Source organism: Sceloporus undulatus, chromosome 6, assembly GCF_019175285.1.
Source record: "Sceloporus undulatus isolate JIND9_A2432 ecotype Alabama chromosome 6, SceUnd_v1.1, whole genome shotgun sequence".
In the NCBI taxonomy this organism is placed as follows: Eukaryota; Metazoa; Chordata; class Lepidosauria; order Squamata; family Phrynosomatidae; genus Sceloporus; species Sceloporus undulatus.
Window position 1 is genome coordinate 16,404,760 of NC_056527.1, and position 17,515 is coordinate 16,422,274.

A 17,515-nucleotide genomic window follows, 5' to 3' on the forward strand; every position below is an offset into this window, starting at 1 on the left:
CACACACACACAGAGTTGTGTCCCCTTTTGCTGGAAGACTGGCTCAGTTTTATTCCAAAATTGAACCTCTGGGTTTAAAAACATTTAATTTTTTTGTATCAACTTGGAGGGGCAGCTTCCTTCTGAGCATCCTTTGCTCCGTCCTCAACATGGCATCCCTTCAGATACTTAAAACAGGGCTATCAAATCGCCTCTTAAGTGTCTGTCCTAGTTGCTCATCATAGAGCATGGTTTCTTGACCTTCCACCATTTTGGTTGCCCTCTTTTGGACACGCTCCAGTTTCCAAACATCCTTTTTGAATTTTATGGTACCCAGGACTTGAAAAATTGTTCCTGCTCTTCCCCCCATCCTGCTTTTATAATAGCCTCCTCCTATGGTTTTGGAGAACCGCCTGGAAAAGCAAGCAATGTACTTGCAAGTATATGTATAAAGCAATTAGTTTCAATGCCTTTTTGTTGTTATCTCTCAGCCCTAGCGGTCTTTAAATTACCCAGTTTGGTTTCGGACGGCGTAATGAAAATCTTTTCCATCCATCCATGTTTCCAGACTGCTACAGGTTACAACTGGAGTCCTCAAATTAGCTGGGAGTGGGGAATAAAATGATGAATTGGTGGTTGTTTGGAAAAGTCACGATCAATAGACTTTTGGTAATAGTTGCACAGCCCCAGAGTCTGGAGGTTTTTAAGCAGGCTGGATGGCCATCTGTGGGGAGTGCGTTGATTGTGTATTCTTACACAATATGGGGTTGGACTGCATGGCCTTTGTGTTCTCTTCCAGCTTGATGACTCTAGATCCCATTGCATTTTAAGATAAGACGTGGATGCCTGGCTTGCATTAGGAGTAAGGACCTTGATCTGCATCCTGCAACTCCTGTTGATTGTAATGGTAAGGCTACTGTTAGCCAGTGGCATGATTAAGACAGTTGTCAAGGGTCCGCTAACACTGGTGTCCTCTTTTCTCACATGCACCAAGTTGCTGCTGTTACAGTTGTCCACATCACTCTCTAGAAACTTGCATTCTCAAACCTTAGCAAGGTACTCTTTTGGGCTGCAGCTGCAGGAGTTGTTTTGCATTACACAATTGTAGCACTTTAACTGTCATGGATATATCCATGGAAAGTATCCCATGGGTGCATCCATGGGATCCAGTATGGTGTAGTGGTTAGAGGATTGGACTATGACTCCAGAAACTAGGGTTTGAATCCCATCTCTGCCATGTAAACCCACTGAGTGACCTCTCCTCCACAGAGGATGGCATGGATAAACCCTCTGATTACTCTTAAGGGGAAGGCAGTGGCAGACCTCCGCTGAATAAATCTTACCAAGAAAGCCCCTTGATAGGTTTGCCATAGGGTCTCCATAAGTTGGAAATGTCTTGAAGGCGTACACAGTAACAGCAATAGCATCCTATGGAATCCTGGGGTTTGTAGTTTGCTCAAGATTGTTGGTTGGGGGGCTGGATACATCATTGTTCAGCATCTTGTTTGCCAATGCCACAGTACTCTGTCTTCAGTGCAGCTGAATGGCAAGACATTAGGATGGGTTTTAAGGCAGTCATATTGGGACACATATTATAAACATGACAAGTTCTTTCCTAAAGATCTTGATCATTTCTTTCCTGCCAAACCTGCAACTGCTTTTGTGATACTGAAATGAGAACAGAAATTACCAGAGGAAGCATCTACCAAAATCAATAATCAGCCACCTGAGCCTAGTCTTCCATCAAAAGACCTGATCTGCCTATTCCTGTTTTCATCATAGATTTAGATGGTGTCGATTATTAGATAATATTTAATTGGTAAATAATGGAACATCTTCGCAAAGACAGGAACTGAACTGTATTTACTAATTAAATATTATCTAATAAGTGACACCATCTAAACTGTGCAACTTGAAGATGAAAACAGGAATGAGAAGATCAGGTCTCTTGAAGGAAGAGTAGTTCAGATGAATAATTATCAGTTTTGGTAAATGCTCCCTCTGGTCATTTCTGGTCTCATTTCAGTATCAACTGAAGAGAAGATCTCTTGTGTTTATTCAGATGAAGGATAATTAAAGGCAGCTGAGTGTACGAAAGAATTTCCAAAGAACTGAAGGAAAATAGTTTTAACACTCATATTATTAGGAGATTAATTGATCAGGAAGTCTTGTACTTATATTAATTACATTAACGTCCCACTTTTCCTCCAGTAAGCTTTACCTTCACAACAACCCTGTTAGGGATGTCTGGCGGAGAGATACAGAAAGTATGGCCGCTAAAGGTTAAACAGTCAATTTTCATGGCTCAATGGGGACTTACAGCTGGATTTCCCAAGTCCCTGTTCACTATTATAACCATACTTCATCAAGGCTTCATTGTAGAGTTTATGCAGGATATATATATATATATATATATATATAGATAGAGAGAGAGAGAGAGAGAGAGTTGTGCAGGAGCTGAGGATCTCTAGCAAGGCATATACCTGTAAGCTTTGCACAAGAAAAATTGTGAGCCTGATGGTTGCTTGTTAGTTATCTTGCTTTCCCTTTTCTATTTAAATGTGACCTATATGGAGTAGGAGTCTTCTTCAAGTCTGATCTCAAAATAAAAGGTTCTCAGTTGTCATTGGTGTGCGCCTGTGAGGAAAGACATGGAGACAAGGAATTTCCTACTTTAATGTCAACACCGTATTAAAAGTGATCTGAGAATCATCCTTCAAGAAACACTGGCTTTTAAATGCTATTTTAATTGCCCTTGAAATAAAAGTTAAATATCTTTGAAATGGCCTTGTTTGTCATTGTTTACACATACATACTTGTATCTTTCTGTGAAGAGCAATTGCTGTTTGAACTGGAATTCTCGGAAAGCCTAATGGAAAAGCGTTTGGGCCACAAATCAAAGTAATGTGTTCAAATGGATATTAAGAAGGAGCCATACTTCTAATCAAAACACCAGATTAAATGCTCAGCCCTGTCATGTGGAGCAGTCCTTTTGAGACTGTCCCACTTGAGAGAAAAAAATGGAGAGCAGGATCAGATCTTCGGAAGCTCTTTATTCTAAAATCTCCCTTCACAATACTGTAGATAGCTAACATGTCAAGGAGAAGGCTAGAATCAAATCAGCCATGCAGGATTCCTCCAAGGCCCTGAGCAGATGGGCTAGGAAAGCATGGGCTGAGTCTGTGCTATTCTGGCCTGGGTCCTCACCTGGGTTGGCAGGGGTTTATATTGCTGTCACCCATGCCGGCCTGAGAACCTGCTTCCGGCATGCGCACCATACCTTTCTGTGCCATTGCTGTGACTGAGAAGCTCCCCATTGCTGTGTCTGATGCAAAAATTGCACCTCACTGCACCCATGTGGCTAGGCACTCCCTTTACATGTCAGATATGACAATGGGGGGCTTCCTAGTAGGAGCAATAGTGCAGAAGGGTCAGGAGCAAGCAGGAGCTCCTGGGGTCTGCAGTGGAGTTTCTGGGAAACTCCACGGCAAAGTTGGGGGTCATTTGGACTCATGTTAAGGGCTGTTCATTCCAGAATAAGTCTAGATTCGTGTCCAGTTGAGCAGGATCTAGCCTGCTCTAAATTCTCAATTTAGAATGAAAATATGAAAACATAAGTGTCACTGGGAAAAAAAAATACAAATAAAGTAAAAATAGAGTCAACATTTAATCCACTGTGTGGGGCTAAAATTGACTCACCAACAGCTCGTGGAAAAAGCTTTGCAAGCCATAAATCCTGGAAAGATATTTAATGCTATTTAACAACTGGTGTGAAAGGCTGAAGAATTTTGCTGCATATTGATTTTCACCACATACACAGTTGTAATCTCATGCCTCAGCTCTATGACATGGAAAGATTGTACATTTCCTTCTACTGCAACTATTGTAAAAACCCAAACACTGTTTTTCCCCCCTGGATTCTGTTTTGGTTTTGTTGTTAACTGTTGTCAAGGTGACTTCGACTGATGGCGACCCTATGAATGAGTCACCTCCAAGTCACCATATCAAGTCTTGCAGACATAGGATTGTGACTTCCTTGATTGAGTTTATCCATCTGGATTGTGGTCCTCCCCTTTTCCTACTACCTTCTATCATACCAGATAACTCTTTTTTAATGGGTTGTGTCTTATAATATGACTAAAGTACAACAGTCTGAGTTTAGTCATCTTTGCTTCTAGGGAGAATTCAGGCTTGATTTGCTTTAGCACCCATTTATTTGTCATCTTAGCAGTCCATGATATCTGTGGAACTCTTCTTCAGCACTATATTTCAACTGAGATGATTTTCTTCACAGCTTTCTTCACTGTCTAACTTTCACAACTGTATGCAGAAAGTGGAAACATGATGACATGAACAGTCCTAACTAAAGCATACAATGGTACTGTCTATCTTTACACTTAAGGATCTTGGTTTGTTCCTTTCTAGTTGACCTTCCAGGTTTTAGTCACCTTATGATTTCTTGACTGCAGTTTCCATTCTGCTACATGACTGAGCCAAGGAATGGAAAATCTTGAGCAATTTCAATGTCTTTGGCTGCATCGGCAGTGCAGAAACAGTGCAGTTTGACACCACTTTAACTGTCATGGCTCAGTGCTATGGAATCCCAGGATTTGTAGTTTGTTGTGGCACCAGAGTGACAGAGAAGGCTAAATATCACACACAAGTACAGATCCCAGAATTCCACAGCACTGAGCTACGTCAGTTAAAGCATCTAGTTTAAAGTTATTTAAATCATCAGTGGTCATTATTTTTATTTTCGTTGGCGTGTTATAGACTGCCCCTTTGGGGCGGCCTGTAACCGGCCCTTTCCCTGCTGTATCGGGGCCTCAGCTGCCACAACTGCAGCCTCCGAGGCCCCGATCCGCCGCTTTCCAGGCCGTTTCCCCACAGCCTGGAAAGGGGTGTCCTTGGGGCTTCATGCCCCAAGGACATCCGATGGCGGCGGGGAGGAGGAGAAAGGGGCCATCTAAAGGCTGCGCCAGGGACGCAAACCGCAGAAGGAGCTCCATTTCGGAGCTCCTTCTCCTGCCGCGGAAAGGGCGCTCTAGGCGCCCTCGCGTGGCGTGACGACATCATAACCGCGCTGCCTCGTTTGGAGGCGGCATGGTGGTGACATAGTCATGACGGCCCCCGTGTGGAACAGGCGCCGCCATTTTGTATGGACTGGGTCCGTACTAGGGTTAGGGGCATCAAGAAGTGACGCCCCTTTCTAACCCTAGTACGGACCTAGTCCGTACTATTACACCCGTTTGTAACGGGCCTTAATGTCCAACTGTAAACCTGCCTTTGCACTTTTTAAAAACTCAGTTCAGTTAATGTTCAGGTCTTTGCTATTTTCTGCTAGTAGTATTGTGTCATCTGCATATCTTAAATTGTTGATGTTACTTCCTCTAACCATCATGCCTCCTTCCTCCTAACCCTGCTTTACATGTGATATGTGCAGCATACAAGTTAAACAGATGGGGTGATAAAATTCTGTGCCTGAGGACAAACAACTGTTGTGGCACACTCATTTCTTTAAAAGAAATCCACAGTTTTTCATGATCTACACAATCAAAGACTTTGCTATAATCTATGAAGTACTGCCTGACTTTCTTTTGAAATTCTTTGTTGCATCCACTAGGCCAAATGTAAGTTTGCAATATGATCGCTAGTGTTTTGTTTTGTTAATGCAGAGAACAATATGATGCACGCAAATTGGCAAATCTTGTGTATGGGTCTGGTTAAATCTGCAATTACATCATTCCTATCCCTGTAAGATATTCCTTGCCACACAAAATATAAAACTTGATTATCTGGCATGGGGTTATTCCATGTATCAATACCTTGCCTACAGGATTAAACTGTTGTGGGTGAAACTGCAGAACAAACTTCCCTGATCTAATTTTACATCTCTCCACTCACCCTTAAAAACATTTAAGTACTGTGAGACCAGGAAAATTTTCTTGTGTTCTGATGTTGAGTGGTTCTTGCAACAGCTGTATGTTTGGATTTCATAACTGCCAGAAAATGGTATGTTCACTGATTCATAGAGTTGGGAAAAAAATCCTTTACATCATCCTGTGCTATGCATGGACAAATATTTTGGAGAAGGAACTTTGGTACATTTTTACACTGCAGTCCAAATGGAAGTTTCCCTCAATATGCTGAAGCCATATATAGACACCTGATGAAGTCCAAGGATATATTTCAAACCACAAGTCCACATACCTATAGCCACACCATTTACAGTGTTTGTTTGAACTGCATAAAACAGAGGTCTCAGTAAAAAAAAAAAAAAAAAAAAACCAATCAAAACAAACCTTAACATTTTATTGATAAATGGAGGTGAAGGGGGCTACACACCTGAATGCATTCGGACAAATGTGAAATTTTTCTGCCTTTCTATAGAGGGCCAAAACACATTGCAGAAATAATTCAGTTTGACACCACTTTAATAGCCCTGGCTCAATGCTAGGGAATTCTCAAAACTAGTTTTGTAGGAGAACTGTGTCAGAGAACTCTGGTGCCACCACAAACTACAATTCCCAGGATTCCCTAGCACTGAGCCAGGGCAATTAAAGTGGTGTCAAAGTGGCTTAATTTTGCAGTGTGTTTTGGTCCAGAGTTAGTAGACTTGTAATATATACTAGTTCTGTTTTTTCCCCTCATTTTTTTTAGCAATCTGTGTGGCACCCAAAGAATTTTGTAAGCAGAAGACTGGCCCACCAAAGCTGCCCACCCTGCCTTGAGTAATGCATATAGGACAATCTTCTGAAAAGGTTTGATGGTAACTGCTATGACTTCCTGAGTAGAATTCATTTTTTGCAATACTGCAAGGCAGAGGGAAGGTTGAAGAAATTGGTATGGCATGTCGGTCGATAACAGTGATGTGCTGTACATGTCTGAGAGTTACAGGGAAAAGTCCATTGAAATGAGATGGTGACCTGGTTCACTCTGTGAAGAATGCAGGTGTACCAATGAGTCATCCTTCCTAATGACGCCAATGAGACAATGGAATGATGACTTGCTCCCAGCAAGTTATGAAATCACCATTACTGGAAAGGAATCAAGGCAAGACTCGACAGGGATGTCAAGGACAGTCTGTGGAAATCGGTGGCTATTAATATACAAAAAGCTCTGTTGTAAAGCTGTTAGGTGGTGGCCCAGGTAATCTCTCCGATCATAAACTCCGGCTTGCCCTTGCATTCCATATTGGTCAGACTCTGCAACTTGCTGAGGCATTGATAAATGTTAAATATTTGGAACATACATAGAATGTGTGGAATGTTCTGGTTTATTTCAAGGGGGACATTTCTTTTTGTCGGAACCAAGAAGTGATGGACTTGCTTCAACAATAAAAAGACATAATGCGAACAGGATGCAAGATGGCTTGCTAACCTTTCAGTTCATTTTGCCTCTTTTTTTAAAACAATTTAAAGTGGATTGGGTACCTCCAGATGCTGTGTGACTACATCTCTTACAATTTCTGGCATGTAAGTGGAAGGAGTTGTGGTTGAACACTATGTAGATATGTTCCTTACCTTAACATGGGCATGACGCCACTGCTGAGAGAATGCTTATCTTCCTTATCCTCCAACTTTGGGATGGGAATAGAGTACCCATATTGTCTGTCCATAGGATGATGTGATGTGCTGTTCATCAGATTTTATGAAGACATGAATCTGTGTCTGGGAAGAATTAGTCTTTAGACCCAAATATGAGCACAGTTTTGTTGGGTCACCGGCATCTGAGGGGGAAATGAATAGAGAAGCTCCTCCTTCAAGGACTGTCTCACGTCTCCTTCTATTGTTGCATCCCTGGGGCTATGTGAAGGCAAGACATTTTAGACATGCAGGCTAGAAATGAACCATGGAATGTAATTTAAAAAAAAAACACTGCAGTTTTCATCTTATTTGAAAATTAACTCCAGCAAAATGAATATGGCTTCCTTCAGAGGAAAGACACAATGGAAGCATAAAATTTGAGAACCACTATTAGGGGTTTTTTTTTTGGGGGGGGGGAGGGAAACTCTAACTGGTAGACACAATCTTTGCCTCTCCAGAAACAAACTTTGTCCCTTTGGTGATCCCACCTATATTTTTCTGCCATCAATGATCATACTGCTGGTCACATGGTTTTCTTAGGCAAGGGATGCTCTGAGGTGGTTTTGCCAGTTCTTTCCTCTGAAACATAGCCCAAGGTCACCCAATGGGTCTCCATGGCTGAGCTGGGATTTGAACCTTGGTCTCCAGAGCCATAGACCAACATTCAAACCACTACACCACACTTTCTGCTTTACCCAGCATTGTCCTTTTCATTTGGTCATGCCAAGTCATGGTACATCCAAAGATGGTGAGAGGAAATAGCTTCATTCTGTTGCTGCCAATTAAAGTGGATCCTCTCATGATTTTGCAGTACAGTTGGCCCTCCTTTTCCACAGCTTGAAAATATTTTTTAAAGAAGTATAAATTTCAAGTATCAAACCTTGATTTTCCCATTTTACGTAAGGGACACCATTTTGCTATGCCATTGTATTTAATGGGACTTAAGCATACACAGATTTTATTATTCACGGGGGTTCCTGGAACCAAACCCCAGCTGGATAACAAGGGTCCACTGTAGTTCATTCAGCATATTTCCAGCATTGCACAAGGAGGTAGCCAGTAGCTCTTGGTGCAATGCTTTTGCTATGGCTGCCAGATGGTTGGTGTTTGGGTGAAAGTACACATCCCCAAATAGTCTCTGCCAAGAAGGCTATCTCACATCACTGTCTTGAATTTCTGCCCCAGTATTTAATACATGTATTTCAGTTAGATTCTTTTTTTTAATCTGGCAGAACTTTACATTCCACAAATTTCAAACCTGCCTACATTTGTGCTGTGCTACAGACAAATGAATATGCAGGGCCTCAAAAGAAATAAAAGAAAAATGGAATTAAAACTGCATAATACAGGGAGCATGGGGAGGAATTTGATGTTTTAGGAAATAATAGTTTTATTGATGTAAAAGTTTAAAATAAGTGGGCAACTTTGGAAAATTAAGAGGGCACATTAGTTCTCCAGGAGACCTTGGAGTACTGCCCCCCGTGTGTGTGTGTGTGTGTGTGAGTGTGTGAATTTAAACCCCTAACATCCTCTATAGGAGATAGGGGCATGTTTTGGGGGGGCCTTGGACTCCTAGAGGACCTTTGGGGACATTTCATGGCAAAAATTAAAATATTTTAGAAAAAAATTACAAAATTTCATTTTGACCCCTGGGGCTCCAAATATGTGGAAGTGCCCCCTACAATTCTTTAGGCATTTGGGGGGAAACATTGGGGGGAAATGCCAAACAGTATTTTTCCCCTTAGAGGCCCTGGGGGCCACACACTGTCCACTGCTGATTTAAAAAATCCTGCTGGGATATGAATGTAATAGTTGCATGTATTAAATGCTGAAAGACTGGAGCTGGAGCAGTTCTTTCATTTTCTCAGCAACTGAAACAAATATTAAGAACAGTAGTTCTTTGTCTGGAGGGGAATTATTTGATTTTATTGCAGATTTACATGCAATTGCTTCAAGGCAGTTTTTTCCACTCCTACGAAAAGTGTGATCTCTACCTGCTGGTGAAAACCTTCTCTCAGCAAAGAGTAACTTTGGATGTCAGTATGCCTACCCAAAGCTATCACCTGTCTTCACTAGATGTGGGTTCCTTTCCCCCTCCCTGTCTCTTTCTCTCTTTGAAGAAAATGTAAGACAGCTTGGTTGTGACAGGCAGAAATTCACAGTCGGCATTTGTCGAGTGCCCACACAAGAACAAAATCCTGCAGGATTTCTTTCAATTTTTCTTCCAAGAGCCAAACAATGCACTTAGTATTGGCACAGGAAAACATGTAGCCCTCCAAATGTTGTTGGATTGCAGATTCCATTGTCTCTCACCTTGCTTAAGTCAGCTAGGACATTACACTAGGAGCCAATGAGGCACAGTGGTTTAACTGACTAGGACTCTGAGAGAGCAGGGCCCGAATGTCTGGTCACCCATGGAAACACTAGGTAATCTTGTGCAAGTTGTACTATCTCAGTGTAGTGATTCCCAAACTTTAGTCCTCCAGGTGTTTTGGACTTCGGCTCCCAGAAGCCCAGGAAACTTAGCCGAGAGTCAAGAATTCTGGGGGCTGAAGTCTGAAATACCTGGAGGACTACAGTTTGGGAATCACTGCACTAAGAGTGTGTGTCTTACCCAAGACCACCCAGATTTTTCCATGGCTGAGCCAGGGATGTAGCCAGGGGGGGGGGGATCTGGGGGTCCGGGCCCCCCCTTCCATTAGAAAAATGAATGGTGTGTGCTGCTGCGCCGCCGCACTCAAGCCCCATTATAATGGTGGCACTTAGTCTGGACCCCCCCCCCCCTTCCTAAAATCCTAGCTACGTCCCTGGCTGAGCAGAGATCACTTCAGTTCCCAGAAGGCCCAGACAACATGGCCAACAGTCAAGAAATCTGGGAGCTAAAGTGGAAAACATCTGAAGGACGAAAGTTTGGAAACCACTACTTTAGTGGAAGGCATTGGAAAAACCCCTCTAAATAAATTTTGCCAAGAATACCCTACTATAGAGTTGCTACAAGTTGGAGGCTGCAGCCACACTGCAGAAATAAAGCAGTTTGACACCACTTTAACTTCCATGGCTCAGGGGTATAGAATTCTGGGATTTGTAGTTTGGTGGGAGCACTTCAACAGGGAAGGCTAAATATCTTGTAAAACTACAAATTCCCATATTCCACAGCATTGAGTCATGGCAGTTAAAGTGGTGTCAAACTGATTTATTTCTGCAGTGTAACAGCGGCCAGAGTCAATCCATGAAGGTCCACAGCAGCAGTAACAACAACAACAAAACAAGCTAGGGCAGATGGAAATTGCCATCCAACAACACCTGAAGGGTCAATTCTATATATAAATGGCCCATTATCTCTTTCCCTTCCCCTTGTCTTCTCTTTCCAGAGGTTGACCTCTTCCCTCCTTGGATATTTATTTTCACTCTTTGGCATAGTGGTTTGAGAGCTGGACACTGGAGACCAAGGCTTGATTCCTAGCTGGGCAATGAATCTCACTGGGTCACCTTAGGCAAGTCACATGCTCTCAGCCTCAGGGGAAGGCAATGACAAACCTCCTCTGAACGAATCTTGCCAAGAAAACCCCATGATAGATTTGCCTTAGGGTCACCATAAGTTGGAAAGGACTTGGCACACAACAACAACAACAACAAACAAACAACAGCAAGGAGAGCGAGAGGAAAAAAGGGTTTGAATCCTGTTCCTTCTTTCATTTCTTTTTCAACATGAAGGTGACATGAAAGAAAGAAACATAAAGAGGAGAGCCTCTCCTTAAGGCATAGAGGCTTTCCCCATGATTCAGAAAACCGATTTTCCTCTTTACATGTGGAGAATAGTAATGTAGAGACACATCCTCTTTACATGTTTATTTTCACTATTTTTATAAAGCCTAAACAGGGCTTTTATTTATCTAATGGCTTGATCTTAATTTGGAGAGCTATGGTATTAAATAAATACACTTGATTCTTTTAAGGATAAACACTGTATCTTGTCACTTAAGGAGTCAGAAGGAGGGTGAAGCATGCTATTAACCAGATGATGTTTTCTTGCTATCATCTGATTGAATATATAGTCGCTTAATTACACTTCGTTCTTAAAGATTGCTGAAAGCTTTGTGAGGGGGAACACATATGCACATACACAGCCCTACAGATACAAGATCATTCCATTTGTGTAGATTTTCAGTACATTTAAAAGAAGGGTAAGGAACATTTTCAGGCAAACAGATCTTTGTTTTTAAGGATGTCCCTACCCTCCACTTGCACATTTTGTGCCTGTGAACACAATCCATCAATGTTAACGGTGCAATTATCTGATCCAAAACATTTCACATAGGAAAGAAAGGCTGGTTGCCAAGTCAGCAGACAAGTCTCCCACGCAGGAGTAACTTTACACCTGTGAGGTGTGTCAATTCATCAATGCAAATGGGTAAATGATTCCATTGTCCAGACGGGAACAGAATGTTTTTAGCATGGTTATTAATTACTTATAACTTGGAAAAAAGTGCTTGTCACTCAACTCTGATCTCACCGCTTGGATGTGAACAACAAATCTGTGAGAAGGGGTTGATGGCTGTTCCCTAGAGAGGGTGTCCTGTATATTGCAGGGATTTCCTGGAGGGTGTGTAACATCTTCCTTGATGTACCACAATGTACTGCTTTTTAGTATACTTCAGTTTCATTTCCAAACATAGCAGAGTGTGCTTCTCTTCCTAAGGATAGTCCTGCCTGTCTTGCTCAACTTTCTTTTCTTTTCTTTGCTGGGGAATGTATAAGAGAGTAGTGTTATCTCCTAAGTTAGTATTTATATGCAGAAAGTGAGCAACAACCAGCACCATGCTACCAACATCCACTCATGTGATCTAGCAAAAGTATAAAACATACTGAGGCGCGTTACAGACCGCCTCTTTGGGGCGGCCTGTAGGCGCTCCTTTCCCCGGTGTATCGGGGCCTCAGCTGCAAAGCTGGAAGGAGTTCCGAAATGGAGCTCCTTCTGGGCCGTGGAAAGGGCGCACTAGGCGCCCTCGTGCGGCCCCACTACGTCACAACCGCACCACCTTGTTTGGAGGCGGAGCGGTCGTGACATAGTCATGGCGGCGGCCGTGTGGAACGGCCGCCGCCATTTTGTACGTGTTGAGCACGTACTAGGGTTGGGGGTGTGTGGAAGCGCCGCTGCTTCCTAACCCTAGTATGTGCTCAGCACATAATTAGAGGCCCGTCTGTAATGGGCCTCAGTCTTCTTTGTGAAAACATTTAATTCAAAATATATAAAGGCATGTGTATTAGCTGGGCTTCAACTGTGCTTCATACCAATTCATCTGAGGTCAGATTCTAACTGTACAAACCACAAATATGTCACCTCCTTAAAATAACAGCATGAGAGAAGTTTAGAAATGTACGTTTTTAAAAATAACAGTTTGCAGGATACAAAGCCTTGCTGAAATTATGGCCTGTGTTTGTTTATTACCTAGACACACATTTAGAAAAGCTAGGTTTTAGGATAACTCCCCAAATTGATGGTTCAGGTAACTGTAGTCCACAAAATTAACTTTTCCCAGCTCTTCCTATATGAGAGAATGGCTATGGTACCAGTGAAATGAGCTCTTGAGATGAAACGAGAAAGCAAAAGCAATCAATGAAATACTGTTATGTCTGTACTTTGGTACACCACACATTCATGTTTTCATGCTTATAATTTTGTTTAATCTCATTATGGCATTTTATAATAGTATTTCATCTTTTAAAATATGAATTGTTTAAAATATGAATTCTAACCCAACACCTTCCAAGTAAGTTCCTCTGAAATTCTCATTATGCCCTGCCATCGCAGCCAATTGCAATGGGGATGATGGGGGTTGTAGTCTAGCACATCTGGAAGGTGGTAGCTTGTGGGATAGGCAAGTTTAGAGCCATGCAAACTCATGCTCTCCTACCCCAAATTTTGTAAATGGTTGAAAAAGTAGCCACAAAACTGCCCTTGTCCCAAGAGGGGGTCAAAGTGCAAATTTTCTCTAGCTGTTGGGAAACATTTTAGAAAAGCAAATTTTCAAGCTAACAAGACAATAATTAGTATTTAGCATTTTTCTAGGCCCAGTGGAGTAATGTGGGAGAAAAAAAATTGCAGTCCCTCAGCAGTTGTCTCAGTCAGCAGTTGCTTCAGTTCTAAGATAAGACCGAAGGAGTCAACATAATTGCAGTAGTATCACATGAAAATGAGGTAGTTTCTTTAGCACTTAGAACCTAAGCTATTTATAATAAGAGTTATAAATATTCGGTGTGCTCTCTGGGTTCTCTGCGCGAGTGCAAAATCTCATGTTCTGAAAATATTAGCCTCCTGAATTTTCTTTTTTAAAAGACAAGCATTTTAGCCTTGTGGTTCCATATCTATGTCTTTCCCACTCATGTGCCCACCCTTCTGCAAATTATTTGAAAATCTGTATTGAGCAAAATACAGGCAGTCTACTTTGTGATAAGACTTTAAAATGCTTGTGACAGAATTTGGATTTGGGGGTGCATGTAGACTTAGTTGTCAACAGGTGCCATCAGGACCACAATGTTCTTGGACTGGTATTACTATGCCAACCTAGGTGGTGATAGTGGTTTTGCTGGAAGTCCAGCAGCAGAGGTAAAATAGTCATGAGTCTGCTGCCTCCTCCTGCCACCAGAATATGTCCTACACTGGCTTAATGGAGCATTACATCAGCATGGAGCAATGGAGAGCCAGTGTGGTATAGTGGTTTGAGTGTTGGACTATGACTCTGGAGATCAGGATTCGAATCCTGACTCAGCCATGTAAACCCACTCGGTGATTTTGTGCACATCACACACTCTTTCAGCCTCAGTGGGAGGCAATGGCAACCCCCCCCCCCAAAAAAAAAAACTTGGTAGGAAAACCCCAGGGTAGGCACACCTTAGCGTTGCTGTAAGTAGGAAATGACTTGTACTCATGCAACAACATGCCAGCATATGTTACCATGAAGATACCGATACGTGGGGCTGCCTTTTGAAAGTGCTCAGATACTTCAGTTGACCCAAAGAGCTGCAGCCAAGGTGATAACTGGAACTGGCTGTAGGGAGCACACAGGTTCCTTGTTGCAACAGTTCCATTGGCTCCTGGTCTATTTCTGGATACAATTCAAAGTGCTGGCTTTGACTTATAAAGTCCTATACAGCTAGGGTCCAGGTTATTGAAAGACCTTATCCCCCTTTATGAGCATTGTAGAGCTCTACGATTGCCCAGAGAGACCCTTCTCTCTGTCCCAACACCCTCTCAGGCTTGTTTGATAGGAAATGGGGAGAGGTCTTCTTGGTAGCTGCTCCCAGGCTCTGGAACTCAGGGGCTATCCAGACCAGTCTGAGAGGCTGGCCTGTGGGTGGAGTCAGGGTGCAGCGTCCAGATGACACAGGCCCTAACTGTGCCTCCAGGGTGCCATGATGGAGTGTGCCACTCCAGATGGCATGCACCATCATGACGCACCTCCGGCGCTGCATCCAGTTGATGCAGTCCCGAGGGGGAACCATACAGCCGTGCCGCCTTTGTATTGTTTAAAATTTATTGTGAACTGCTTTGAGGCTCTGTATCAGGAGAAAGGTGGGATGATTATGGTGGGCCGACGATATTCACATGTTCTGTTCCCAAAGTGGAGATGAAACCAAAAGCCTTTCATTAACATAGAAACAACTTCTCAATTTGGTCATATTGATCCTGCCATGATTCCTGATAATTCTTGGTCCATTGCTTATCTTTCGGACTTTTATCCTTGTAAATTTCTTTTTAACCCTGAACCTCAAGCAAGCCCCCTCAACGGTGTTCTCTTTGCCATTGACAATGACCCTTTCATTCTCCCCATTCTAATTTAGGTCAAATGTGACATAGGTTTAGTTTTTTATCACCATGAATACACCACACACCACAATGTTCCCTTTGCTTTTACTGTTGTCTCAGTGGATATGTGCTGATCTTTGTGTATCTGTTATACGTCAAGAGCTTTTTGTACCAAAAAGCTGTAACATAGTTGTTTTATTAAAGTAACAGTTTTACTGAAGTTTCAGGGAGAATAGTAGCAGCCACCTATTAAGTGGTTATTTTGTTTGAATTGCCATCAACCATTACAAGCTGTCTATGTGCAAAGGGATCTTGTAGCACTTTTGAGAACTAAATGAAAGAAAGAACTTGGTAGCATGAGCTTTCCTAGGCTTCATCCTACTTCCTCAGTTGCATGTTTAGGAAGTAGGCTCAAGTTTACAAAAGCTCATGCTACCAACTTATTTGTTTTGATTAGTTTCAAAGGATCTACAAGATCCCTTTGCATGCTGATTTTCCAGTCTAACATGGCTATGTGTTTGAAAGCTATCTATATATTTGTAATCATTTGGTAACACTAATATGTTTTGAATCCTTCAAGATGGCATGTTTGTCTGAAAAAGGTGGGTTTCAGTCCCAAAATACTATTTGTCCAAGATGACAAGACAGCCATTTAGGGGAAGTTCCTTGCTAGAGGAAGGTTGGGCTATAAATGTAATAAAATGGTTCAGTTAGCACAGTGGTTCTTGATCTTTAGGGGACGTGGTGGTCATGTACCTCTGATGAAAGCTATTGACTAGTTCTCCAGAAAATTTAAACAGAATTTAATTGATATTTTTGCATGTGGTTCATTGATGCTCTGAAGGACATGGACCACAGGTTAAGAATGAACCCCTCATGACCATGGGGCACATGTTAAGAATCCCTGAGTTAGCGCATGAAATCAAGTAATCATAGCTTCAGAACTAATAATTTCTTCCTACAATCTGAAAAAAAAAATCAGTTATTTGTGCCTTCTTTAAAGGAACAGAGAATGCTGAATGTGTCAAGAAGAAGGATGACCAACATGATCAAAAAGGTTTGGAAATGCTTTGATTGTGAGTTCCTGCATGGCAGGGGGTTGAACTGGATGGCCATTGTAGTCTCTTCCAACTCTGTGATTCTATGATTCTATGAAACCAAACCTTATGAGGAACAACTTAATGAGTTGGGCAAGTTTCGGTTGGAAAAGAAAACTGAGAGGTGACAAGACAGTTATCTTTAAAAATCCTCTAAGATGTCATGTAGAAGATGGAACAAGCTTGTTTTCTGCTGCTGCTGAGACTAGAACACAAATAAATGGATTCATATAACAAGAGAAGAGACTCGACATAAGGAAAACTACTTTACTGTAAGAGCTGTCTGACAGAGGAATGGACTGCCTTGGAAGACAGTGGACTTTCAGTCTTTGAATATATTTGAATAGAAGCTGGTTGAGCATGAGTGGTTTATTTGTATATATCAGGGAGTTGAACTAGATAGCCCTTGCTGCCCCTTCAGACTTTAAGGTTCTATGATTCTATGAGAGTTAACATCTTAGAGTCTACAGTCAGGTCTGCACAGGTCAGAATACTTTGGGAGCAGCCCAGAGTATCCTGGCTCTGGAGTTTTCCCAGCCTGACCTCCCTAGAATTGTTAAGTGGATAATGTGGGGAAGAGAAGAGCTATGTATGTTCCTTGATCTTTTTCAGGAAAAAAAGTGGAATGTACATGTAACTAAATCAAGAAATAATAAAATAAGATTAAATAAAATAATAAAGTAAGAGAGCCAGCAAACAATGGTTTGACTACTGGACTATGACTCTGGAAACCAGGATTCGATTCCCAGGTTGGCTATGAAACCCATTGGGTGACCTTGGGTGAGTCACACTCTCTCAGCCTCAGGGGAAGGCCATGGCAAACCTCATCTGAACAAATCTGGCCAAGAAAACCCCTTGATAGGTTCACCTTAGGGTTGCCGTAAATTGGAAATGACTTAAAGGCACACACCACCACCACAACCAAATCAAAATAGGCATTGATTCCCCCCCCCCCCCCCATTATATATCCTCTGAATGACAGACATATGTGTGACTGTTTAAAATAAGAAAGGATCCAGTGATAGCTGAGAGAGAGCCAATGTTTT